Source organism: Cebus imitator, unplaced genomic scaffold (genome assembly GCF_001604975.1).
Source record: "Cebus imitator isolate Cc_AM_T3 unplaced genomic scaffold, Cebus_imitator-1.0 Scaffold165, whole genome shotgun sequence".
NCBI classification, from domain to species: domain Eukaryota; kingdom Metazoa; phylum Chordata; class Mammalia; order Primates; family Cebidae; genus Cebus; species Cebus imitator.
This window is the reverse complement of record NW_016107480.1, coordinates 1,749,178-1,777,002: the sequence shown is the minus strand read 5'-3', so window position 1 is coordinate 1,777,002 and position 27,825 is coordinate 1,749,178. Positions and strand designations below refer to the sequence as shown.

The window sequence follows — 27,825 nt, the reverse complement described above, 5'->3', positions numbered from 1 at the left end:
GGGTAACAAGAGTGAAACTCCGTCTCAAAAAAAAAAAAATAAGAAAAAAAAAAAAAAAACAAAAAAAAAAAAAATTTATAAAAAAAATAAAAGGATTTAGAAAATTATAACTACGGAAATGGTAGTGAGCAGTGGTGAAAGACTGGTTCTCCTTAAATATCTCTTCTATGAAAGAGATGTTTCCATGAAACATGGTCTTCAAGTTTTGGAGATAATTTCGGCTGTATCCAAGGGTAGGTTACAGTGTGCTTCGTAGTGGTATGATGGAAATTGAAGGGCCCTGGCTCATGTCCTTTGACGTTTATCATTGATCAAGGGAAATCCATGTGTTAGGTGATAATTCTAGGATTCTAAATTTCATTTGCAAATCAGACTTAGACTTAACTTTCACAATTTGAAAGGAATATGTAAAAGCTGGCCATGTGTGTGTTTTCTTTTTGTTTTGCTGAGTAAAGTTTCCAACCCATTAGGAAGAGGTTGTTAGCGCTCTAATGTTGACCCATTTATGTAAACACCGCTTGAATGTAAGCTTAGTGCCGGCTGCCATAAGTTTTGTTCTCTGCAGTAATCTTAGTGCCTAGAGCAAGGCCTGGTCAAGAACAGATGCTCAGTGGCCTCTTCTAAAATTAATGACTGTGTTGAAGAACTGGTTTACGCACTCTGCCAGCCATTTGGAAATACCGTGAAAGTAGATTAAGGGTATGACCTTAAGAACCCCAAAATCGTCCAGGCGCGGTGGCTCACACCTGTTATCCCAGCACTTTGGGAGGCCGAAGTGGGCGGATCATGAGGTCAGGAGATCGAGACCATCCTGGCTAACACGGTGAAACCCTGTCTCTACTAAAAATACAAAAAATTAGCCAAGCATGGTGGCACACACCTGTAATCCCAGCTACTTGGGAGGCTGTGGCAGGAGAATCGCTTGAACCTGGGAGATGGAGGTTGGAGTGAGCCGAGTTGGCCACTGCTCCCCAGCCTGGCGACAGAGCATCACTCTGTCTCAAAAAAAAAAAAAAAAAAAACAAACAACAACAACAAAAAAAAAACAAACAAAAAAAAACAAGACACACACACACACACACCCAAAATCTAGCAAGGAGAAAGAAAAACAGCAAATGGCAATTGTGTAACAAGTGAGGAGTTATGGGGACCTGGATGTGGGGGAGGATTGCAGTCAGGAAGACTTCATGGAGGTGGTGGTGACGATTATGTTCCGTGTAATCTGTTCTTCTTCGAAGGGGTTTGGGGACGGTGAGAATGCTGAGCTCTCTTTACAGGCAATAAGAAAGTTCATTGTCTGTAGGGAATTTAAGAACAGTAATAAAATTGGCTATGCAAGCCAGTCTGGGCTGGGTGCGGTGGCTCATGCCTGTAGTCCCAGCACTTTGGGAGGCTGAGGTTTACAGATCACCTGAGGTCAGGAGGTTGAGACCAGCCTGACCGACATGGAAACACCCCATCTCTACTAAAAATACAAAATTAGCCAGGTATGGTGGCGCATGCCTGTAATCCCAGCTGTTTGGGAGGCCGAGGCAGGAGAATCACTTGAATTCGTGAGGTGGAGGTTGCAGTGAGCCAAGATTGTGCCATTGTATTCCAGCCTGGGTAACAAGAGCAAAACTCTGTCTCAAAAAAAAAAAAAAAAAAAAAACCTTTTAAAAAAAAAAAAAAAAAAAAAAAAATTAGAACCTTCTGGCTTGGTAACGATGATAATTTTACAGTTGTGCTCTGTTAAAACAAAATACTGAAAAAACCTTAACAGTGAATACACATACAATTCAAGATAACCCCAGGAAAAAAGAAAATGTGTTTTCTATAACTCTCAGAAGTTTTTGTTTTCTTACTGTTTCAAAGCAAGATGATCTTTTTAAAAATCTGTTGCACCTTAAAATTGAAACTTTCTTGGGTCAGCCTCATGTACTGTCACACTTCTGTTATCAAAGAATGACCTTTCATTTGTTGAAAATAATTTTTATCAAAAATTGATGTTGAATTCCACCATGTGCCTTTTAAATGTCCTGGTTTGATCTACCAGGGGGTTATTGTTATGTAGTTCTTTTATTCCTAGACAGAAGCCTTTCTTCTACCAGTCAACTGTGTCCCCAGATTCATAACTCAGTACTGGTGATTCTCCATTGAAATTTTATCTTCTCATGTTGTACAATATTTTGGATGTTGGTGGTCGGGGATCTGCCACCTTGCTGTTTTTCAGGTATGTAGAAGGAGGTGAAAAATTAGTCTAAATCCAACAAAAAGTTTGATTTTTAAAATATCTAAATCAAACAAAAAGTCAGTTTATGAAAGCTCCGAATTCCCTAGGATACATTTTTGTTCTTTGGAGGCTGTGTCTTTATCAAATGGTACCTAATGCTGTGTGGATAGCCATACCCACCACAGTAGCTTATTTACCAGCCCGGATCGAGACCATTGATTTTTGTAGAGTAAGTCATACAGCTTATTAACATTCCATTATGCTGAGCATAGAACCAACAGGAGAACATGTATGAGGTCAGAGATCAGAAGTAGACTTCGGAATGTATTCCAAAAAGGGTGCAATGGAGAGCATTGACAGGGGCCTGTGGGTAGAGCAGAGTCTTCCAGGGCAGGTAACAAAGGCTGAGGCAACGCTGCTTCGTAACTTCCTAGTCCGTGAGATACTGTGAATCTAATCTATAGCTAACTTAATTTACTCTTCATCAAAATTTAGCTGACTCCAACATGGGTATACCTTTTGAGCTTCCTGTAATTTTCTCTTATGAGGGTTTTAAGTATTTAACTCAACTAATTGAATTGGAAGATGCAGGAACATTGTTTGAATGCTTGAATCTCATTTCATGCTTCATACTGGGACGAGGCACTTGGAGGGCAGAAATGCCAGTTGGGGCATAATTGCTGGGGAGGGGCAGGATGCGGTGGCCATTCCTGTTTCACAGCTCAGGGCCTTTTGGAGACAAGGAGAGCTGGCAGGGGCCTGAGAATTAAACAGTCAGTTAAATGAAGCAATTTTTCTACTGTTTTAGCTATTATCTAGAGCCCACGTTAGACCCTTAACTGGCCTTTGGGTGAACTTGACATTTGAATAATTTGGGAGCTTTACACAGTGAAAACTGGAAGAGTAAACCTGGAAAAGCAGGTTTGAATGTGAGCATTTAGTTAAATTAAGATTACTTTGGGGCTGGGCGCGGTGGCTCACGCCTGTAATCCCAGCACTTTGGGAGGCCAAGGCGGGTGGATCACTTGAGGTCAGGAGTTTGAGACCAGCCTGACCAACATGCTGAAAGCCTGTCTACTAAAAATACAAAAATTAGCCTGCCTGGTGGTACATGCCTGTAATCCCACCTACTTGGAAGACTGAGACAGGAGAATTGCTTGAACCTGGGAGGCGGAGGTTGCAATCAGCCAAGATGGGGCCATTTCACTCCAGCCTGGGCAACAAGAGCAAAACACTGTCTAAAAAAAAAAAAAGTTAACAGGTCTTTGTTAAGGTTTACATTGTGGTAGGCATTGAGAGGTGTAAGTAAAAAGAATCCTCACTTTCAAGTGACAGTTCTAGAGAGCCTGTATCCAGAAGGCTCTAGAACCTGAAAATTTCATAAGAACCCTGGCAATGTGTGAAATACGTTTAAAGTAAATATTACTTAATTTCTCATTTAGTCATCAAGTAGCCCTTGTTTGGGTGGAAATTGGGGAAGAAAATCTGTTGTTTAAGAACGTGATAAGGAAGGAGTGGTCAGACAAGTAGAAGGATTACTGGGAAGAATCCTGTCCAGAAAATGGAGAAAAGAGAATTTCCAGAAGGAAAGGGTGGGTCCAACTGTGTCTCATGCCACAGAGAAGCCAAGTGAAGATAAGCTTGCAATAGTGAGCAGTGGTGATACGGAGGTAATTGGTGGCCTTCGGGAGAAACCGTTAGTGGGTGTGGATGGGGGAAAGACTTGTAGGCAGTTAAGGAATGGAGTCTTACTCCTCTAAGACTCTTTACAAAGAGAGGGGGCATGTATGAGATAAAGGAGCGTGAAATATGGACCAAATTCCATTTGTTTGCAATTGTGTGATTTTTGCAAAACTTCCTCTGTGCCTTGACTGTAAAACAATGGATGATACAAGTAGCTCTTATTTGAGAGAAGCAGATGAGTCACACCATTATACAAAGTAGATTCTTACTAGATGGATACCTTAAAAAAAGCACAGTAAAAATGCCATTGTAAGATAAACTGCATTTACTTCCAGTTTATGGGCTTACAAGTATATTTCTCTTTTTAATTTATTTTTAATTGTGATTAAAAAACCCGCCGGGCGCGGTGACTCAAGCCTGTAATCCCAGCACTGTGGGAGGCCGAGGCAGGTGGATCACGAGGTCAAGAGATCGAGACCATCCTAGTCAACATGGTGAAACCCCATCTCTACTAAAAATACAAAACATTAGCTGGGCATGGTGGCACGTGCCTGTAATCCCAGCTACTCAGGAGGCTGAGGCAGGAGAATTGCCTGAACCCAGGATGCGGAGGTTGCGGTGAGCCGAGATTGCGCCATTGCACTCCAGCCTGGGTAACAAGAGTGAAACTCCGTCTCAAAAAAAATAAATAAATAAAAATAAAAATAAAATAAAAACCCAGTGTAAAACTTACTATCTTTACTATTTCTAAGTGCACAATTCAGCAGTGTTAAATACATTCACATCATCGTGCAAGCAGTCTCCAGAACCTTTTGTCTTGCAAAGCTGAAATTCTGTACCTGCTAACCAGCCACTGACCGTTTCCCCCTCCTCTCAACCCCTGGCAACACCATGCTGCTTCCTGTGTCTGAGTGTCCAGATACTTCATGTGATGGAATCGCACCACATTTGCTTTTTTGTACGTGGCTTATTTCACTTAGCATGTTTCCCATGTTGATCCATGTTGGAGCCTGCATCACACTTCTTTTCATGGCTGGGTAGTATACCATTGTATGTATGTGTCACATTTTGTTTTCTCATTCATCCAGTGATGGACATTTAGGCTGCTTCTGCCTTTTGGCTGTTGGGACTAATGCTCTGTGAAGAAGGGTATACAAATATCTACTTCTCTTTTTTAAGCTAGTGATGTTTATTCTTCTGCCTGCGTGTGAGTCATGGCTGGTGTAAGGTGAGCGTGATGCAGGAGAGGTGGAAGCTCTCAGGGGAGATCTATAGGACCACAGGTTGGAGACAGAACTCAGGGACAGAAAAGCATTTTTCCTTTAGAAGATTAGAAGCACCAGTCTCAAGAGTACTGTGCTCAAGGCAGTATTTTCTAACAGAGAAGGGAAGGTGCTGTCTTCAGTTCATCTTTAAACTTAAGTTGCCAGAGGAGCTCAGCTGTGTCTCTTACTTTGTTGGGGTGTCAAAACACTTTGCTTTACTATGCCACTTATTTTTCCTTGTGTTGTATACAGCGATGATAATGAGAAGCAGGAAGCTGTTGGATAGCTGAAGAGCCCATGGCAGAAGTCCTGCTGTGCGTTAACTGCGACGCTTAGATGAATGCAGGGGCTGAGAGTGGGCCCATCCCCTGCTGTGGCTGGTTAATTCCCGGTAGTTTTCTGCATTTGTCCTATGTAATTCTTCCTCCTTTTCCGAGTAAGAAATGACATCAGAAGAGCAAAACTTAATGCTGTGTCTTGTGGAGGCTGCAGTGAGCTGAGATGGTACAACTCTACTCCAGCCTGGGCAACAGAACTAGACTCTGTCTCCAAAAAAAAAAAAAAAAAGTATTCTCCTTTCCCCTGCCTTTCTTTCATCTAAAAATGGCAGTCCCAGTCCACTTTGGGCACAGTTCTGCGTTCGTTTATTCAACATCAAGCCACTTAGGAGAAATCAAAGTTAATTTGTTCATTAAACCTTAAGAGAAGCTTAAAGTTTGACGAAACTTTAAGACGACGAAAACACAAACCTTGTGGTTGTCTTTACTCAGCTTTGAAAAACGTGACTGTTCTAAACCTCCTGGGAAAGAAACTGTAGTTATTGCCAGGCACAATGGCGCATGCCTGCATTCCCAGCGCTTTGGGAGGCTGAGGCAGGCGGATAACTTGAAGTCAGGAGTTCGAGAAATCCTGTCTCTACTAAAAATACAAAAAGTAGTTTGGTGTGGCAGTGCATACCTGTAACCCCAGCTACTCAGGAGGCTGAGGCAGGAGAATCCCTTCAACCCAGGAGGCAGAGTCTGTAATGGCCAAGATTGTGCCACAGCACTCCAACCTGAGCAACAGAGCAAGACCCTGTATTAAAAAAGAAGAAAAAGAAAAAGAAGCTATATTGACTCTGCCAATCTCTAGAGATAGGATTTCTTTACCTGATAAAAGTTAGAACTGTATGACCCAGTAGAGTTTATGTTCCAGAATTTTCTTCAGACCAGAACACAGTTCATAACTCACCTGCCAGAGACCATGGTAGTGTCACAATTTACTCTTAACTCTCTCAAGGTTTATTTTTATGTTTCTTAAGACAGAATCTGTTGCCCAGGCAGGAGTGCTGTGGCACAGTCATAGCTTACTGTAGCCCCAAATTCCTGGGTCAAAGGGGTCCTCCTGTCTTAGCTTCCTGAGTAGCTGGCAGCATAGTTGAATGCCACAGAACCCAGCTAATTTATTTTAATTTTTAGTAGGGATGACATCTCACTATGTAGCCCAGGCTGGTCTTGAACTCCTGGCCTCAAGTGATTGTCCTGCTTCAGTCCCCAAAGTGCTGGGATTATAGGCATGAGTCATTGTGCCCAGCTTCTCTTAAGGTTTAATGAACAAATTAACTTTGATTTCTCCTAAGTGGCTTGATGTTGAATAAACGAATGCAGAACTGTGCCCAAAGTAGACTGGGACTGCCATTTTTAGATGAAAGAAAGGGGAAAGGAGAATACCTTTTTTTTTTTTTTGGAGACAGAGTCTAGTTCTGTTGCCCAGGCTGGAGTACAGTTGTACCATCTCAGCTCACTGCAGCCTCCACCTCCCGGGTTCAAGTGATTCTCCTGCCTCAGCCTCCCAAGTAGCTGGGGTTACTGGCACCTGCCGCCACACCTGGCACATTTTTGCATTTTAGTAGAGATGGGGTTTCACTGTGTTGGCCAGGCTGCTCTCGAACTCCTGATCTCGTGATCCGCCCACCTTGCCCTCCCAGAGTGCTGGGATTACAGGCATGAGCCGCTGCATCGGGCCACTATTTTAATATTAAAATGTTAAATGCTCTTTGGACAGACAGCGAGATGGAGGCCAGGAGCTGAGCCCGACCGTGGTAGCTCAGCTTTGTCTTCCAGTTCTGACTGAATGTCATCCCACTCAGAAGGCCAGCATTTTTATGTCTTGGTAAGTTTTTAAATGTGGGTTTAAAACCTAAATAGAAGTGACTTTTTCAGAATAGTAACTTGCGAGAAACAGCTGGTCCTGGTGGATAAAGCCTAGACTCGGGATCAATAGACCAGAATTGTTTTCCCCTTGTTTAAATATCTGTGGGCTCTCCGAGGTAAACAGAGCAACACTTTCCCTGAATGTAAATATTTTCAGCAGATTGGAATTTTTAAAAGATTGTGGCTTGCTTGGGCAAAGCATTTTAAATTCTTCTTCTTTCTGAAAATTTATGAAAGAATGGGAGAAAAGAATAGGAAAACACAAAACAAATCCAGAGCAATTAGAAGAAGAAGATCCCAGTGATGATAGACAGTGGAAGCGGGTGTCGGGGCTGGCAGGTACCCAGGGCACGGAGCGAGAGAAGGCAGAATTCCAGACCAGACCAGGAAGGAAGAGTTTGCTGTCTCCTTCTCCAGCCAGTGTGTGTTGGTCTTAGTTGACTAGGAGTGCAGATGACGGAAACACAAACCTTGAGATACTGGCAACCAGATCCCAACATTTTCTACTTCAAAATGGACTGAAGTTGTATCTGATACGTTTTCCCGGGACTTTTTTCTTTTTCTTTTTCTTTCTTTTTTTTTTTTTTTTTTGAGATGGAGTTTCGCTCTTGTTGCCCAGGTTGGAGTGCAATGGTGTGATCTCAGCTCACCGCAACCTCCGCTTCCCAGGTTCAAGTGATTATTCTGCCTCAGCCTCCTGAGTGGCTGAGATTAGAGGCGCGTACCCTTATGCTTGACTAACTTTTTTTTGTATTTTTAGTAGAAACCGGGTTTCACCATGTTAAACGGGGGATCACCATGTGATCCGCCTCCCTCAGCCTCCCGAAGTGCTGGGATTACAGGCGTGACCCACCGCACCTGGCAATGCCCAGCCCATTTTTGTATTTTTAGTGGAGACGGGGTTTCACCATGTTGGCCAGGATGGTCTCGATCTCCTGACCTTGTGATCCACCTACCTCGGCCTCCCAAAGTGCTGGGATTACAGACGTGAGCCACCGTGCCCGGCCTTCCCTGAACGTTTATCTCCTGTTTCCCCCATCTTTCCACTGCCTGTGGTGGCCCAGTTTACACTGATTGCAAGCTTCTCTCCCTAGATAGAACTTTCCCTCTGCTTCCCTCTCCTACCGTGGCTTACCTGTTCAATTGATTATGTCCTTTGAGCCTTGGCCAATAGATTCCTGTATGAAGTAAATTTATGCTGAAGGTTTTATAGCTAGGTGGTGTATCAAGGGGCTTTGGTACCTAAGAGACCAAGCTATGGTAGGGATTTGAATCTTTAGACAAGCAGCCCAGGAAGAGATTGTTTTGGGGGCAGTAGGACTTCTAGGTGCTCCTGAACATCTTGTAGGTATATATGCTTCGTGAGCCAAAATCATGACTCTGGACTTAATGAAATGCGTTCAATACTAAGAATTGTTTTAAACAGGCAGAGATTTTTATGAGTTAACTTTAGATGTTTTCATTAAATATTAGAGCTGGAAAGGATAAATAATGGTCATGTTCTAAATAAGTTTTTTCATGAATTGATACATATCTAATTTTTTGATACTTCTTAAAGTGAGAGAAGGTAAAGAAAGATCCTGAGGTTGTGCTTGTCTTTACCAAGAAAGGCTTGGCACAGTGACTTGCTGAGATGAATGAGTTTGGCAATTGGCTATAATCTGAGAATGTTCTGAATTCAGTAGCCTGGGATGTGTTTGTGTTCTCAGGTTAATTGCTTATTTAGCTGGCAGTGCTTTGGGGCTGCTAGTCCATTTGTTAATTCCGAAAGTTGTTGGACATTTGTTTAATAAAAACAAATACATTTGGAGAAATCCAGCTTCCCAAGGAACCACATGAGTAGGAATTGAGTAGGTACAAAGTAATGGTTTAAGAAATGATAGTCTTTTGTATGGCAAGATAAAGGCAGAATGTCTTTTAGAAGGAAAATTTTAAGTGATTAATTTTTAAAGTATATTCTGTTTTGGCCAAATACTTGTGTATCTCTGAGAATATAAATGAGGTAAAGAGGTAAATAAGACATTTATTTAATATTGGTATGACAACTATGGAAGATATGTGATTGTTGTTTTCCAATTGGTTGTAAAATAAGAGAGATTTGAGAACGTTTTTATTAGAATCACTTAGACTGTTTTGTCCCCTTATGAAGAGTACCAGGTTGACCCATTTTCCTAGTAAATACATGAAGTCTTATTTAATTAATGATTATGCTTGAAGACAATACTGACACTGTTTCTCATGGTGTCTCTGACTCGGGAACTTAAGGTTTTCATTTTGATGATTTTTTTTTTCTTCGGAGATTATATTTACCATCTAGAAGCATATCGAGCTCATCATAAAAGTGTGTACAAAACAACAGCTTAATTGCCCTTGAGATTCCATATTGGCCCGTTCACCTAAAGCACCTGATTTTTGAGGACGAGTTGTGACCATCCATCGACACATGCTGGGAATACATTCTAGTTTTTATAACGAGAGGAGAAATGAAAGGGCTATTAGAATTATTAGAAAACAATATTTTCTTTTTGGCTTTTTCCAGAGAAAAAACAAGACAAGACTTTGTGCTATTTCATCAAGTCCTTGACGCCTCCTCCCAGCTGGTCAGGTTCTTTTTATGTGGCATGTAATCCTTGAGTTGTTGTGAGTCAACAAATGGACGAGAGCAAGTGTTCAGCCATCTTACTGGTTTTACGCCGAGCAAATAGGCACGTTATATGAATACACCAAATGCATGAACAAGTTTGCATGAGCCAAGGATTCCAGATGAGCCCAGCGGCTGCCATTCATGCCCTTAAGAATTGAAGTGCCCTTCTTCATTCTCTAATTTGTTGTTGCCCCACGTTGGGAAATGTCAGCTGTAAGATTTATAGATTCAAGGCTCTGTGATAACAAGCTGCCTCTTAGAACTTTTCAGCTCTAAGAGCTTTTTGTTAGCCAGGTAGACAGAGATAGAGAAATATATTTATGCTTTCCCTATATAATTCTTGAATCATTTACAACATCAGTGGTGGTCTTAAAATACACACACACACAGACACACACACACAATAGCATATAAATTACACACACACACACTATAGCATATAAATTACACACACACACACACACTATAGCATATAAATTACACACACACAATAGCATATAAATTACACACAATAGCTTATAAATTACACACACACACACACACACACACACACACACACACACACACACCTGTCTCTGTATCTATCTAATACATTACTACAGGTACGCATCAGTAAATCATGATAATTTTCTGAAGAGGCTCCCTTTGACTGGTAACTCATGTTGGTACCTGGAATACAAAACTCCTAAAGCTGCGCCTCTCTTGTAATCTGAGCTTCTTAAGCAATACTCTTTGAGTAATAAAAATCAGTTCCTCCTGTGCTTCCTAATAACATCAATCCTTTTTGTATCTGTAGGAGTTTTTTGTACTCTTCCCCAAATTTCCCCCTTAAAATTATGGCATTGGAAATAATGGTTTTATGTTTTGGGGGACTGTTACTTTCTAATTGAAATTAAATATCTGTGGCTTACTCTCCAGTGCTGAGTTGATATGAGAAACATTTCCTGGCACATCAATAAAACCAGCTTTAAGTCTCCCCACAAATAATCAAGTGGCAGGTAGAAGGGATATCTGACCTAGTTGCTCCTCTAACTGCTTTTGATCAAAAGAAATTGGTAAACTACTCAGTCTATAAACCTTTTTGTCTATGATTCTGTAGTGTCAGGAGAACATTTTGATGGGTCTTTTACTTATATGGAGAAAGAAAACCTAAATCTCAAACCACCATTTAGAAAACCCACAAACTCCTGGGCTGTCATTTGACTTGCAGACTTGCAACTCCCTTTCTGGTTGCGTGGAGTGGGTGAAGGGCTGTCTGATGGGGATGCATTTTAGAGGCAAGACAGATTGAAGGGTATAATTTAGTGACATTTTGCTGACTGCATTTCTTGCTATATGCATGTCTCTTCATATATTTTACTATTTTACAACATTCAGTTACCTCTTAGCCTACTTGAGGCAGGCCTTACAATTTTGGGACTGTTTCTTGTATACATGACTCAATAAAGGTGTCCGATTATGACATTAGTCATTCTGTTAAGTGCTATTCTTTGACTGTGTATGTAAATCAGTGTATCTTTAACAAGTGAGCTGACCAAAGGCCATTAAATGAGTTGTCCTTATTTTGTTTTTTTTACTGCCCCAATTTTAAGTTTACAAAGAAATCCAGCATGTAACTACCACTTTTAACTCTCCACTTTTTAATTTTGAATACCAAATATGGCAGTTACTCAGGTGGCCAAGTAGGCTTTTTTCTGACCTTGAATGTGGTTTACTGGTGTTACACTTAAAAAAAAAAAAAAAAAAAAAAAAGACAAAAAATGGATGTCAGTATTTGCTGTTTTAGGATAGTATAAGCCTTTGAGACTTCCCAAAGATCATTTTAAAAGTCTGACATGCATCTGTGTTACATCTTCGTTTTTAGCTAAGTGGCATCATCCCGTATTCATATTTAAGTGACCCTGGAATATGATGCAGAGATAGGTCATTGTAGGTTAATCTTTGACACTTAATATCTAACAGGCATCAGCATCTGTGGTTTATATGAGGTTGTTTAAGGAACGTTTCTAAGTCTAGAAATAAAATTCTCTTAAACCTGATGATAGGTGTATGTTTACTAAGATAGTTTTCCTTCCATTTGCACAGTTTTAAAGCTGGAGTTAAAACATAACCCATGGGATTTGAGAAAAAAAAATTGTTATCCAAAAGCAAATTCATGGTACTAGTAAGTTTGAAGTAACCTCAGGGACTCCTGTTCTGTGGTAGAATGTGCGTCAAGGTGTATTCCTTTTATTAGGAACATATTATATCCATGTACTTTAATAGGGATGACAGATATTAGCAGAGGCTTATTGAGGGAAAAGAATAATTTTTGTGTGTGCATATACATTTAGGCTTAGGCATTATTAGTTGTAAGTTTCCACAGTACAACCCAAAATTCAAAGGAGATGCCTTTTAAAAAATATAGTGGTGATGGAGTCTGAGTAAGAGAATCCTGTGTTGAAAGTGGAGCAGACCACGGTCATTTCTATGCAAAGAGCTTTTGGTCTGGCAACATAGGGCTTATGATCTTAATACAAAGTCCTTTAAAATCAATTAAAAAAAGAAAACAGCCTTGAAAGTGTGGTAGCATTGAGTTCATTCTTTTTTAAAAAAAATGTATTTTCAATTACATTATTCCATTTAAATGTACCACAATGGCTTTTAAAAAAAAGATACTTCTAGCCTATGTATATATTCACAGCTGTCAGAAATACGTGTCATTCTTTGTCTTACAAATCCCTGTTCTCAGCCATTTCAGAACCTAATCCTTGAGGCAGCCATTTTGCTGAAAGGCAGTTCAAGAAACAGTCTGTCAGCCTGGCCTGGCTCTTGCTGAAAATGCGTCATTTCTGTACCCAACATGAGCATTAGTTTCAGATTTTTGAATGATGCAAAATTAAGGTTGGAGAGTCAAATATGAAAAATACATCTTGCAGGCAGAGCCCTCATTAGCATCCCCTCATCAATCTCCCAAATCTAGGAGCTGGGAGACCATTGTACTGTTATCCTGCTGATGTTGAGTTGATGGGAAATTGAATGGAACAGACTGGCAGTTGTGAAGGCCGGCTGATAATGATGGCACAAGCTCAACGAAGAAGTTTAGTAAAATCTGGAGGAGGTGTTTTTTATCATTTGGCCTCATTCTGTTGGTTGTTGGCATTTGCTTGGCAAGAGGGAGGTGTTCTTATCTCCCCGGCTAGAGAGATTTTAAACGTGCTTGAAAATACTGAGCATGCACTTCTGTTACTGCCTCTTCCCAGCAAGACCTGTGGAAGCAAGGCAGCTGTGTACTGAGCAGGAAAATCCACTCAAACTGATAACATTCAGGTAAACCTGAAAACTGGCTGCATTTTCTGGTAATTAAATTAAAAGAAGGCTGTTGACTATTGGAACCCTTTTTCTTCATGAGCACATCATTGTAATAAATAGGATAACCTCAAATATTTTTTCTTCAACATTGATGGTGTGTTTTGATTTTTAAACACTTGTGTGTAAAGGTAGGTAGGTGCTTTTATATCATTAGGTGGCACCTTAAAACATACGATTGGTCATGTTTCTGCCTTGCATGGTTTATGAGAGGAAAGTTGGCCAAACAGGGCTAATTTTACTAATTAAAGTCATGCCACCCAAATGGATTAACATGATAGAGATGTTTGGTTTTAATAGCACTTGGAAAGGGTACTGAGTCCTAAAACGTTCTGTTTGGAAAGCTTTGCTCTATAAAATTTGCCTTTAACACGGCTGATGACCCTTAATTAGAATGATATACTGTACTTGCTGGTGTGATGTCTGTTTGAGAAGAAGCAATACTGGTGTGCCCAAGTATCATTGATTTTCATGTATTAAGATGCCTTATTTTCCGGGCCTGGCATTTCTGAGTACCTGTCTTCTCTGCTCTGTTTCAGGTGTGAATCATGGCAATGCAGTGAAAGACAGTGATTTACAACTTTTGAGGGCATGCGTGTATATGATTAAGGGATGGAGGTGAAGGACTCCAAGATTTACTTCCTTCCCTTTCCAGCAGAGTTACCTGAGAGGAGTGAGTAATGGGATCATTTGCAACACCACAGGCCCCTTTTCAAGAGACCGGTAATCAAAACAGGAAGACAAAACTGAGACGATTTCAACTGGGAGAATACAACTTTTGATACTTTCTGGATATACCCTTAGCAAATAGGAGCGTCTTCAGAGTTTTCCTGTTTTATATTTTCATGGAGATTTTCGTTAAAAAGGTTAGTATGTCAATCCTGGTTACATCATGCAGACGCCCTGTTAAATTTTATACGTCTTTCCTCCATGCTTTCTGTTCTGGATATTCTTATATTGAGAAATCAGAGAAACTTAGTGGCCTATTTATAGAACTCAGGTTCTTTTTACAAGGGCAAAGAATTATCAAGAATTAGGAGTGGACCAGGGGCGGTGGCTAATGCTTGTAATCCCAGCACTTTGGGAGGCTGAGGCAGGTGAATCACTTGAGGCCAGGATCTTGAGACCAGCCTGATCAACATGACAAAACCCCATCTCTACTAAAAATACAAAAATTAGCTGGGTGTGGTGGTATGTGGCTGTAGTCCCAACTACTCGGGAGGCTGAAGAAGAATCACTTGAACCCAGGAGGTGGAGGTGGCAGTGAGCTGAGATCGCACCGCTGCACTCCAGTCTGGGTGACAGAGCGACACTCTGTCCCAAAGAAAAATAAAAGGAATTAGGAGTGTTGGCTGGGTGCGGTGGTGGCTCACACGTGTAATCACAGCACTTCAGGATGCTGAGGCAGGTGGATCACTTGAGCCCAGGAGTTCGAGACCAGCCTGGGCAGCGTAGTGAGACCTCATCTCTTCAAATAATAACAAAAATTAGTTGGATGTGGTGGCGTGTTGCCTGTGGTTCCAGCTTCTCTGTCGGCTGAGGTGGGACGATCACCTGGAATCCGGTGAAGGCTGCAGTGAGCTGAGATTGCACTCCAGTCTGGGTGAAAGAGTGAGACACTGTCTCAAAAAAAAAGAGAAAGAAATATAACAAATACAGCAACGTTTTTAGGAAGGGGTGGAGTGTGCACAACACGACTAGTCTGTGTTCATACTAAAAAAAAAAACACTTTGGGAGGCTGAGGTGGGTGGATTGCCTGAGCTCAGGAGTTCAAGACCAGCCTGGGCAACACAGTGAAACCCCGTCTCTAATAAAATACAAATATTAGCTGTGTGTGGTGGCATGCACCTGTAGTCCCAGCTACTTGGGAGTCTGAGGCAGGAGATTGCTAGAACGTGGGAGGCGGAGGTTACAGTGAGCCAAGATTGCACCACTGCACTCCAGTTTGGGCGACAGAGCAAGACACCATTTCTTTAAAAAAGTCAGATACAGTCCGGGTGTGGTGGCTCACACCTGTAATCCAAGCACTTTGGAGGCCAAGGTGGGCGGATCAGCTGAGGTTGGGAGTTCAAGACCAGCCTGACCAACATGGTGAAACCCGGTCTTTAAAAAAAAAAAAAAAAAAAAAAAAGTCAGATACAGCATTTAGAACAAGAATTTAATGCTGTATCTGGCATTTAGTAGATCATCATCATTTCAAAATTGCTTGCTATTCAAGCTTTCCTGTTGCGCCTAATGTGATGGGGTCTTCTGACTTACTGTTGGTAACATTAGACTCATGAAAATTGAGTAGCATCCATGATATTTTTATGTTACAAATATTTCGGGTTTGACTCTGAAGCCTTGGTGGTGGCAGTAGACTTCTCATATTAGAGATTACGATAAAGTGGTGAATAGTTCCAAGCTTCCCCTCCTCTCCCATCTATGCCAGGTAAATAAAACCCTCCCATAAATAACTGGTACCGTTTTAATGGGACTTTTGGGTTCATGAGATGTAAATATTGATGACCTTGACATTTTTTGGTATGTGCACAGTTCAGGAGGCACAGTATCTCCAGATAACTGAAAGCAGGTAGATAGCCATGGGCCCCCACCGATCCCCATAATTCAGGGGGGCTCTGGCCTTGCTTCTGGACTTTGTGCAGGAAGCATATTTTGTAGGCAAAGGAATCTGTGAAGTTTAGGTCCTCTAGGTATTTCTGTAGGCAAATCTCAGTAGATTGGATCTTTGTTAGTCTGACATTATAATAAGATGTTTCTAGGGCAAATACATGAGTCTCCTCCCCTCCCCTATGAAATCAAGGACTCCAGTACTGCCACCAGGGTAATATTGTGTAGTAGCTAAGTGCTTGGGAGCAGAATTCCCAGGTTCAAATCACGGTTCCGTCACCCCTAGAGATGTGGCCTTAGGTAAATTATTTAGCCTCTTTCAACTTTAATTTCCTCAGCTATGAGGATAATATTAATACCGATGTTTTCTTTTAGTTTTTTTTAAAAGTAATTAAATGAGAGCTATCCCATTGTGATTAGCATGTTAGTAAAGATTTCTGAAATATTATTCATTAACCAGTTTTCAGGTATCCTGTGCTCACAGAGACTAACCTACAAAGCGGATGAGATCTACAGCCTAAGACAAATTTCTGTCTACTTGGAATATACATTCAAGTTACATGAAAATCGCATATTGGAAAAGATGAGAATGTAGCGATGATTTTGCAAAATGTTTTAGCAAGTTTTATTTTGCTACTTGTCTTAAATGTAATTTTTTGGGCCAGGCGTGGTGGCTCATGCCTGTAATCCCAGCACGTTGGGAGGCTGAGGCAGGCAGATCACGGGTTAGGAGTTCAAGATCAGCCTGGCCGACATAGTGAAACCCCTTTTATTACTAAAAAATACAAAAAAATTAGCTGGGCCTGGTGGTGCGTGCCTGTAGTCCCAGCTCCTCGGGGGTTGAGGCAGGAGAATTGCTGGAACCCAAAAGGTGGGGGTTGCAGTGAACCAAGATCACGCCATTGCACTCCAGCTTGGGCAATAGAGTGAGACTTCATCTCAAAAAAAAAAAAAAAAGTAATTTTTCTGGTTTTATGTAATGTGTGTATCAGAAATGGGAATATTAGAATACCTACTTCGTTGTATTGTCAAGTGTATTGGTAGCCCTCATTTATATATCCATTGTGCTGCAGTTTCACATGCAGAAGTACCATCTGCAGGGATTATTATAGCACTTGAGGGGATGGAATTCCCGCACTCTGTTTTGGGTTCTTTTTTCACTAAGAAGTATGGGCACCATGAGATGGTACTTACCATCTGTCTGTTGAAGCATTTTTATGTATATTACCTGAGCACTTAGGCGCACCACTGAGGGGGGATTTAAAATGGAAGGAAAAAAGGAAAAATTGAAAATAAAATGTCACGATGGAAATAAAACTATTCTTTTTTTTCTTTTTGAGGTGGAATCTGGCTCTGTAGCCCAGGCTGGAGTGCAGTGGTACCATCTCGGCTCACTGCAACCTCTACCTCCCAGGTCCCCGGTTCAAGTAATTCTCCTACCTCAGCCTCCCAAGTAGCTGGGATTATAGGCATGAGCCACTATGCCCAGCTAATTTTTGTATTTTTTAGTAGAGACAGGGTTTCACTATGTTGGCCACTCTGGTCTTAAACTGTTGACCTCGTGATCCACCCGCCTCGTCCTCCCACAGTGCTGGGATTACAGGCCTGAGCCACCGCGCCTGGCCTTCTAAACTATTCTTAAAGCAGACTTGGCCCGGCACGGTGGCTCACGCCTGCAACCCCAGCACTTTGGGAGGTCGAGCCAGGTGGATCACCTTGAGGCCAGGAGTTCAAGACCAGAGTGACCAACATGGAGAAACCCCACCTCTACTAAAAATATAAAAAAATTAGCTGGGTGTGGTGGCAGGCGCCTGTGATCCCAGCTGTTCAGGAGGCTGAAGCAGAAGAATTGCTTGAACCCCGAGGGCAGAGGTTTCAGTGAACCGAGATTGCGCTATTGCACTCCAGCCTAGGCAACAAGAGTGAAACTCCATCTTTAAAAAAGAAAAAGAAAAAAAAAAAACCAGAAAAAAAATTCTGAAAGGTGAGGCACAAGATAAAGAGGAAGAAAAAAGGAAATATGAAGGGAAAAAGGAAATTAAGAGCTCAATCCACAAAGTTGAAAGTGAAGTGTGAATCAGGAAATTTTCCAGGAATGTCAAGCAATACTGGCTCCTAGGTCTCAAATTCAAGGAAATATAAAAAAGTCCATTTTACAAAGTAACTTCTTAGGTTGATTGTGAGCTGTCAATGTTAGATGGGTAGATCCTGAAACATTAACCGATTACATTCTTCTGTGCTATGCGGTCATGTTGGTGGCCTCCGCTGTTCTGAGCTTCTAAATTTGTGCATTGACACATGGGAATTCACTAAATGAGCTGCAGAGAGCAGAGTGGAACATTTCGGCATTAGCTTGAAATTTCCTAAAGAGAACCAGTGGAAAGATGTTGAATTCCATTGAAATATTATTTATTGATTGCCTGTGTTTTATAACACCTGATAAATTATCCGATCCGTTAAAAACACCCCATCTGCCTAATTCTCCTTTTCCAGTTGGAGCAGATGAAAGGATACAAAGATACTCTGTACAGGTAGAGAGAGATGATTTCAGGTTTTCTTCACACCACTGGGCGCCTTGACAGCTATTCTTTGTGCTTGTGCACATTGACGATTTTCAGTTTCAGCTGGGGACGGGGGAAATGTTTTTCTCCCATATTCAGTTGTCTTGATAGTTTTTACCCAGGCGGCCTTCCCCCACCCTCCAGCACTTGTGCGTCCTCAGCGCTTCTTCATCCATAGGGTAAGAGTGGGGTGTGGCTGCTCAGCATTCTGTGTTTCACTGCACACCTGGAAACCTATGGGCTAATGACCTTGTGAGAATTTGGGTGGTAAGGAGGCTGCAGAGATCAGCTTCCTTTTACAGATGTGGAAACTGAGGCCTGGAAAGGTGAAGAAATTGATCTGAGATCATTCAGCCAGCAAGTATCAGGACAGAACCTCTAACATCAGTGCAACTTCAGCATTTCCACTATGGCGTTCTGGGAAGGGTGCAGTGATGTGGGCTGAGTCGTGGTTAAAGGATGACAGTAGACTGACTGAGGAGTGAAAGAAAAAGACTATAAAGATAGAACACAGGGCTGGGCCTGGTGTCTCACGCCTGTAATCCTTGCACTTTGGGAGGCCGAGGGAGGAGGATCACCTGAGGCTAGGAGTTCAAGACCAGCCTGGCTAACATGGCAAAACCCCATCTCTACTAAAAATATAAAAATTAGCCAGGCGTGGTGGTACATGCCTGTAATCCCAGCTACTTGAGAGGCTGAGGCAGGAGAATTGCTTGAACCCGGGAGGCAGAGGTTGTAATGAGCTGAGATTGTGCCACTGCACTCCAGCCTGGGTGACAGAGTGACACTCTATCTCAATTAAAAAAATAAAACACACACTTGGAACCAGGGTTTGGGTCAGGGTTTGTTTGAGGTTGTATTAGAGGCATGTCTTTTGGTCAGGAAGCGTGAATATTCTTTTTTCTGATGTAAGAGAAAAGGAAGAGATTAAAGGCATGAGGAAGATCAGGTTTTTAAAATAGCTGTTTACTTTCTGTTGAAACCATAGAACAATGAATATTTATTAATCATTGGGTAATTTAGGGTAATGGAGTATAGACAATTTCTGGTTTTACCTTCTTGCCTGTTTGGGTCCATGCTGCCTTTTGTTTTGCTTAAAATGGGCTAAAAGAGAAAGCAACTGAAACACTTTCCAGATTTGATAACTTCTGAGATCTCAAGTGAAACCTCTGGCTCGCATCCCAGGGTGAGGTCACACAGCCTGTTAGTCAGATTTATGTTGGTGTGTCAACCAAAATGCAGAGCAGCCTGCTGCAATAATTCTTTCCAGCCATTTATCAGCTTGGGAAGAGCGGCACCTGGGTCAGTGTGTGCTGTCTGTTGCCACCCAGAGAGTCGTCCATCTATGGGCCTATATGCGTCTTTTCTTTTTCAGCTGATAGTTTTAAGTTCATGTGGAAAACGTGTCTTTGGTTGTACCTGGTATTATGACGTTTGCCTTATCTTTGCTTACTCATGCTCTTGAATTCAGATCTGTCTGGACGTGTCCGGAGGTCTGGTATTTTGGTCTCCAGGAGTTTGTTTTCATGATTGTCTGAAGTACCTCTGGGAAAGAGCTCATTCTATAGGAAGACAGTTGAATTGGACAAGAAATACCCAGAGCACAATTAGACATTGCTTATGTTCATGAACAAATGAGAACCTGAAAAAGCCAAGGATGGATTTCAAGTGGCTAAGCAGGCCTAGATTTAAAATAGAGCCAAGCAGCCATTTGCTGACTCGAAGCTCTACACATACTCTGATTTCCCTAAAACCCTGGAAAACCCCACATCTTTTTAATACTGGGACTTTGAGAGCTCACCTGAACCAACCAATCAAAGCTCAGCTGTATTGACCAGTCGAGGCTCAGCTGTATCAACCACAACCAATTAAAGCTGAGCTGTGTTGACCAGTCAGGGCTCAGCTGTATCAACCACAACCAATCAAAGCTCAGCTCTATTGACCAGTCAGGGCTCAGTTCTATCAACTAATCTACAAACTCACTTGTATCAACCAGTAGAAACTAAACAAGTTTCAAGTCTTTGAATTAACAGACCTGATTGGAAACCTGGGTGGGAACTTTTGCTATAAAACCGAAATTTTATTCTCTGGAATGCGCCTTCCTTTTACTCCAAAGCATATTTCACCAGTTTGCAGACCGTTCACTGAAATAGTTTCTTTCCTCCAAGTTCCTTTTCAGAGAACTTCTGTTCACATCTTATACAAAACAATAAGTAGCTGTTAAGTAGTGACTAACATTTATTGGGTGTGCTTATTGTCTGCTATGCACCATTTTAAATGCTTTACAGATCTTCACGGCAACCCTTTGAAGTTCATGCTCTTATGAACCCATTTTACAAACAAGAAACTGAGAACCAGGAAAGTGAATAGAGGCCTGTACAGTCTCAAAGAGCTTACAGTGGAGTTAGAAAATTAATATGCGGGGGTGGGGAAAAAGTTAAAAAATAAAGAAAATTAATACTTGACTCATTCATTCAGCAAGCTGAATGCCTACTAGCAGTTTGAGTTTGTGAAAGTTTATGTACCTCTTTAAGGCTTTCCCAAAGGAGCTCACAATTGAATGGAGAGATGTTTATGTAAACCAAACTTGAAAAGTGTGTTAATAGACGGGAAGAGGGTTCCAAGGGAAGCATGCTACCAGTCACTTGGATTACTCTCCAAAGGAACAGAATCATGTTGGAAACGTAGGGAGACTGGGTTGTGTTAATATTGAAAGCAAAATCTTGGGATAACTGATTTACCAAAATCTGTGTGCCACACTGAGTATGTTAAACGGCATCAGTAACTACATCAGGGATGGGGTTGGCAGTAGCCCAGTGGCTTGTGCAGCCTTGGGAAGTGACATCATTGGGATCTCAGCAGCTCCCTTAAGATCCTGGCCATTAGCAGTTTTGACACTGGTTCTTATTGGCAGATATCAGTGGATGGAACCGAGCAGGAGAGGAGGAAATTGGCAGATACTGTGTGATGGCTCAGAAGTAGTGTTGGTGAGTTTGCTGGTCATCTCCTGGCAAGTCCATGCCATTTGCTCATGATGGTGGGGATGTGTGGGATGGAAGGGAGGAGAACTGACAATTAGGGAGGCAGGAAATTCCTAGTAACACAGTTTTGCTCTTCAGTTTTCTATGTGTTTTGTGGTCATAAATTCCATACAGCGTCATCTACCAGATGTGTGTTCTAGGGACATTCCTGTGCCTAGAACAGGAATGGTGTTTGTAGCTCCTCTGTTTGTAGAATGGTGATGTTAATAAAATTTCCCTGATTGGGCTCTTTTAAGATTTAAATAGGTGGCTGGGTGAAGTGGCTCAGGCCTGTAAATCCCCGCATTTTGGGAGGCTGAGGCCGGCAAATCACGAGGTCAGGAGATCGAGACCATCCTGGTCAACACGATGAAACCCTCTCTCTACTAAAGTAAAAAAGACTAGCAGGGCATGGTGGCACGCGCCTGTAGTCCCAGCTACTCAGGAGGCTGAGACAGGGGAATCATTTGAACCCAGGAGGCTAAGGCTGCTGTGAGCCGAGATTGTGCCACTGCACCCCAGCCTGGGTAACAGAGTGAGACTCTGTCTCAAAGAAATAAAAATAAATAGGTTATTATACATAAAGAGCTAATAGTCATGCCTGTAGCCATTAAGTGCTGGCCCTGATGATGGTGATGAAGAATTAACAGCAATCAGTGATTTAGATTAAACAATTTTAGGCATAAACTGTTGTGCTGGAATCCAAAGGGAGATTTTTTTTTCCCGTCAGGGAGACAGCTTGTTGGGCAGATGAGACATATACAGTTGCAAAAGCAATTCATTCTTAATATCTGATTCCTACCTGTTCACATTTATTCAGCCCCGGATTACCTTTTAGTACCTGTTCTTATGCATCCTCATTCTCTCTAGCCATGCTAGGCGATCCCACAGCACTAGATTAGGTTCGCTCATGTCTTTATGCATTCACATAAGCCGTTCTCCAAGTCTAGAGTTCCTTTCTCTTTTGATCAGCCTGTTGAAATGGACATCCTCTCTGCAAAGTCCTTCATATTCCCTGCCCTAGACGCTGAGTTAATTCAGCTGCCACTGCATTGCCATGGTGCCTTGAACACACCTTTTTGAAAGTTGATTTACCTGTGTATTTCTCCACTAGATTCTGAACTCCCTGAGAGAAATTTGTATGTATTTTCATATTTCAGATTCTATGTAGTTGCCTTATTGAATGAATGAGTGAATATTTTTCTAACTTGACTGTAAACACTTTTGAGACTGCATCTATTAATTTTTATGAGGCTGTTTTTTTGGCTATAAAATGGGTTATTAGCAGGAAGTACAGTGGTTAGAACAAAATGATAACTCACTGAATGTTGGTTATTGCTGTGAACATAACTTTCAAATGCATGTATTTAGTTCAAACATTGTTTGGGTTATGTTAGGGCAACAAGAATGGGTACTTGATATGTTCTGTTCTTCCTGAACTCCTAACCTTCCTTATTTATGAAAGGACTCTTCCTCCACTCCTCTCAGACATACTTCCCTGGGGCCATTTACCTCCCACTAAAAAGCAAATGAAGCTAATCTCCCTGGCTTGATACTGATTTCGTCTAGTCCAGAGAGAATATGCTAATCACCTTTGCTAAGTGCTTTCTGGCCAAAGGTGTAAAAGCCTGATTCCATTTGGGGAGAAAAAAACCTGAAGTTTCTGCTTTAAAATTTGTGATTATGGAATTTGCGTTTTGAAAGGTGATAGTATCTCAAATTTAACAATAAGCCATTTGTAGTGGACTGAGCATAAATTTTCATGGCTCGTTTAGATAAAAAAACTATACCAAGGCATAGATTTCTGTGACATATTTAATTTTGTTACATTCAATTTAATATCCACAGAAATAATGCAAACCCCTTTTTTCCCCCTCTCTCCGTGGCATGTTTTTTTTTTGGTGCATATTTAAGCTATTCATTTTCAAAAAGCAAAGACCCTTTTAAAGGCTGGTACTTAAGGCGGTCAGGCTGCCTCAGTTTCTTCCTCTGTGAGTCTAACCTGGGCCACCTGCATCCTTCCCTCGAGTGTTTGGATGAATGGCTCTGAGCTTGTAAAGCACTTTGAATTTCTTGGATGAAAGAGCCCCTGTAAGTACAGGTCTTAGGAAGGTATTATATCTGGGCTTTTAAAACTGCCGCACAGCCTGTTTTGCAAGAACACTAATGCACTTCAGGGTTTAGAGCTGTAAAAAGATGTGTGTTCAGAAGCCTCGGGCTTCATCCTGTGAGGTTCCCGAGGCATGTGCGCTGCTTGTTTACTTCTAGCATAGACTGCTTCTCACTGCAGGTGTGCACATGCACAGTGGCCATCTGGGCTTCGGGTCACCTAGGATCACATCTGGCTGCTGTGGTATATGGAGGAAAACCCGGGGTGCTGGGAGAGAGGATGGGCTGCTCCTGGCCCCATGGCCTCACCTCTTGGGAACCTCCAGGATTTCTGGAATCAGGGCGAGGAAACACAGAAGTGCTCTGAAGTGGTCAAAGTGAGGGCAGGGTTCACCCCAGGGACTGATGCTTGGATTGTGAAGAACTCGGTTTGGGTTCTAGCTCTTCTACTTCCTTTTTTTTTCTCTGATGGAGTTTTGCTCTTGTTGCCCAGGCTGGAGTACAGTGGCGCGATCTTGGCTTGCTGCAGTTTCAGCCTCCCGGGTTCAAGCGATTCTCCTGCCTCAACCTCCCAAGTAGCTGGGATTATAAGCATGTGCCACCACGCCCAGCTAATTTTTGTATTTCTAGTAGAGACGGGGTTTCTCCATGTTGGTCAGGCTGGTCTTGAACTCTCGACCTCAGGTAACCTTCCCGCCTCATCCTCCTAAAGTGCTGGGGTTACAGGTGTGAGCCACTGCGCTTGACAGCTCTTCCATTTCCTAGCCCTGTGCCCTCAGGCAAGTCAGTTAGCTGCCCTGAGCCTCAGTTTCTCCAATGGGCAGTCCTGCCCCTCTCATGTATGGTGCCTGGGGCTAGAATGTGAATGCAGGACCAGATCTTCTGTATCTAAATATTTAAAAGTTACAAATCACATGACAAAGTGTCCAAACCTGTTTGGAAATTTTTCTGTTCTGACAAATACACCTTTATAAGGGTCTTGAAGGGCCGGTTTGAATTTTGAGTTTTCAGATTCTTAGCCAACTTCCGTCCCTGACCAGGTAGTGTGGGTGGGAGCCGGAATCTAGTCGTCATGCTGCGGACAGATGGTCTGTATGTCCGCAGGATCTGCCCTTCACCCTGTGGGCCTTGGGGTTCTATACTGAAGACTGTGTCCCTTGGGAAAGTGTGTAAAGTGAACGTGTGCACAGGCCTAATAAATGAGTGTGGGCTGTTGGAACAGGGAGCTCTAGGGTCCCCGTACCTGGCACATGATCCAGAATAGGATTTTGGGCTTCTGATGGGCTGGTGCTTTTGGTCCTCACTCTGTGGGAAGGGGCATTATAGCATGGGGGTCCCTGTTTCCAGGGACATCACTCACAAGGTTCAGACAGCATTCATTGCAAACTACATTTGATTGTTGATTGTGCTGGGTTTTTTTGTTTTTTTTTGTTTTTTTTTGTTTTTGAGATGGAGTGTTGCTCTGTTGCCAGGCTGGAGTGCAGTGGTGTGATCTCGGCTCACTGCAACCTTCACCTCCTGGATTCAAGTGATTCTCCTGCCTCAGCCTTCTGGGTAGCTGGGATTACAGGTGCACACCACCATGCCTGGCTACTTTTTGTATTTTTAGTAGAGACGGGGTTTTACCATGTTGGTCAGGCTGGTCTGGAGCTCCCGACCTCATGATCCACCTGCCTCAGCCTCCCAAAGTGCTGGGGTTACAGATGTGAGCCACTGCACCTGGCCTAATTGTACTTTTGTAGTGTTACTATCACGTACATAAAATAAGTTCTTTCTATCAGAAAAGCTTCATCCTTCACGTCAGCCTTAATCACATCAACAGTTAGCAGTGCTGGGATTGAGTTATTTTCTACTAGACAGGATGATGCATTATTCTCCTTCTGTCTCTAGGACCTAGCACAGAGCTCTGTTTTCATTTAGCTCTTTTGTTTGTTTGTTTGAGACAGATTCTTGCTCTGTCACCTAGGCTGAAGTGCAGTCCTGTGATCTCAGCTCACTACAACCTCCGTCTCTCAGGTTCAAGCAATTCTCATGCCTCAGCCTCCCAAGTAGCTGGGATTACAGGCATGAGCTACCAGTCCTGGTGGATTTTTTGTATTTTTAGTAAAGACAAGTTTTTGCTGCGTTGGCCAGGCTGGTCTCGAACTCCTGGCCTCAAGTGATTTCACCCGCCTTGGCCTCCAAAGTGCTGGGATTACAGTGTTCTCACTTAGCATTTTATTCATTCGTTCAGTAACATAAATGTAATACGTATTTGTTGGCTATCCCTGTTTTCCCTAAGCATTATTGGAGGTAATAGCAGTGAACAAATAGATGCAACTTCTATCTTCATGGAACTAACACTTTAGTAGGAGGAAACAGGAATAAAAAGGATAAACAAAAAAATACATAGTTTCCGGCCAGGTGTGGTGGCTCACACCTACAATCCCAGCACTTTGGGTGGCCGAGGTGGGTGGATCACAAGGTCAGGAGATTGAGACCGTCCTGGCCAACATGGTAAAACCCCATCTCTACTAAAAATACAAAAAATTAGCCGGGCATGGTGGTCTGCATCTATAGTCCCAGCTACTCAGGAGGCTGAGGCAGGAGAATCGCTTGAACCCAGGAGGTGTGGAGGTTGCAGTGAGCCGAGATCATGCCACTGCCCTCCAGCCAGGGCACCAGAGCGAGACTGTCTCAAAAACAGGTGTAGTTTCCTTGAAGGTGGCTTCCTCTCTGTTCACTCATTTGCTCCACAAATACGTATTCTGTATCCATGCCAAGGACGAGGCACTGTGCCTCCATCAGAGGTAAAGATACGGAAAGAGAAATGATCACAAAACGAGAGTATGACATTACTCAGGGTTTGTGTGAAGTACTGTTAACTGCAGGAAATCCTCATGCTCTTTGGAACTGATGTTCTAAAATTTTTTCTTCCTCAATTCAATCAAATGCTTATTCAGTCTCTGCTCCATTTAAGGCATTGTCCTAGGCTTTATGAGAGGTCAAATAAGAATTTATTTATTTATTTATTTTTCTTTTTCTTTTTTTTTTGAGACGGAGTTTCGCTCTTGTTACCCAGGCTGGAGTGCAATGGCGCAATCTCGGCTCACCGCAACCTCCGCCTCCAGGGTTCAGGCAATTCTCTTGCCTCAGCCTCCTGAGTAGCTGGGATTACAGGCACGCGCCACCATGCCCAGCTAATTTTTTGTATTTTTAGTAGAGATGGGGTTTCACCTTGTTGACCAGGATGGTCTCGATCTCTTGACCTCGTGATCCACCCGCCTCGGCCTCCCAAAGTGCTGGGATTACAGGCTTGAGCCACCGTGCCCAGCCCCTCAAATAAGAATTTATAATCGGCAGGAGGTGTTATAGTCATGAGTCACTTAATGTCAGGGATAGGTTCTGAGAAATGTACTGCTGGATAATTTCTTCATTGTGCAGACATCTTCGAGTGTACTTTCACAAATAGAGGTGGTGTAGCCTACTGCACACCTAAGCTAGATGGTACAACCTGTTGCTCTTAGGCTACAAACCTTATAGCATGTTCCTGTATAAAGTATTATAAGCATTATAACATAATGCTAGATATGTATGCATGTATTTGAACATATCAAAACATAGAAAAGGTACAGAAGGCTGGGTGTGGTGACTCACACTTGTAATTCCAGCACTTTGGGAGGCTGAGGCGGGTGGTTCACCTGAGGTCAGGAGTTTGAGACCAGCCTGCCCAACATGGTGAAACCCATCTCTACTAAAAATATAATTAGCCGGGCATGGTGGCGGGCACCTGTAATCCCAGTTACTCAGGAGGGTGAGGCAGGAGAATCTCTTGAACCGGAAGGCGGAGGTTGCAGTGAGGCGAGATTGTACCATTGTACTCCAGATTGGGCAATAAGAGTGAAACTCTATCTCAAAAAAAAAACCCAAAAAAACGAAAAAACAAAAACCCAGAAAAGGTTCAGTACAAATATGACATAAAGGATAAAAGGTGGTCCACCTGTCTTGGGCACTTACCATGAATGGAGCTTGCAGATGTGGAGGTTGCTGTGGGTGAGTCGGTGAGTGGTGAGTGAATGTGTGGGACATCACTGCACACTGCTGTGGACTTTACAAACACTGAAGCTATACTAAATTTATTTGACTTTTTTCAATAATAAATCAATCTTAGCTTACTATAACTTTTTTAGTTTATAAACTTT

The 27,825-nt window shown here is 42.3% G+C and overlaps 1 long non-coding RNA gene across 1 annotated transcript in view; it reads left to right on the top strand.

Annotated features, from left to right (window-relative positions):
* The window catches only part of LOC108314941, a 248,071-nt gene extending 233,867 nt beyond the window's left edge, over positions 1–14,204 (top strand). Inside the window, exon 4 of the long non-coding RNA XR_001829742.2 lies at positions 13,884–14,204. This is a non-coding gene — a long non-coding RNA (uncharacterized LOC108314941). The remainder of the gene's footprint in view (positions 1–13,883) is intronic.
* The last annotated feature ends 13,621 nt before the right edge of the window (positions 14,205–27,825 follow it).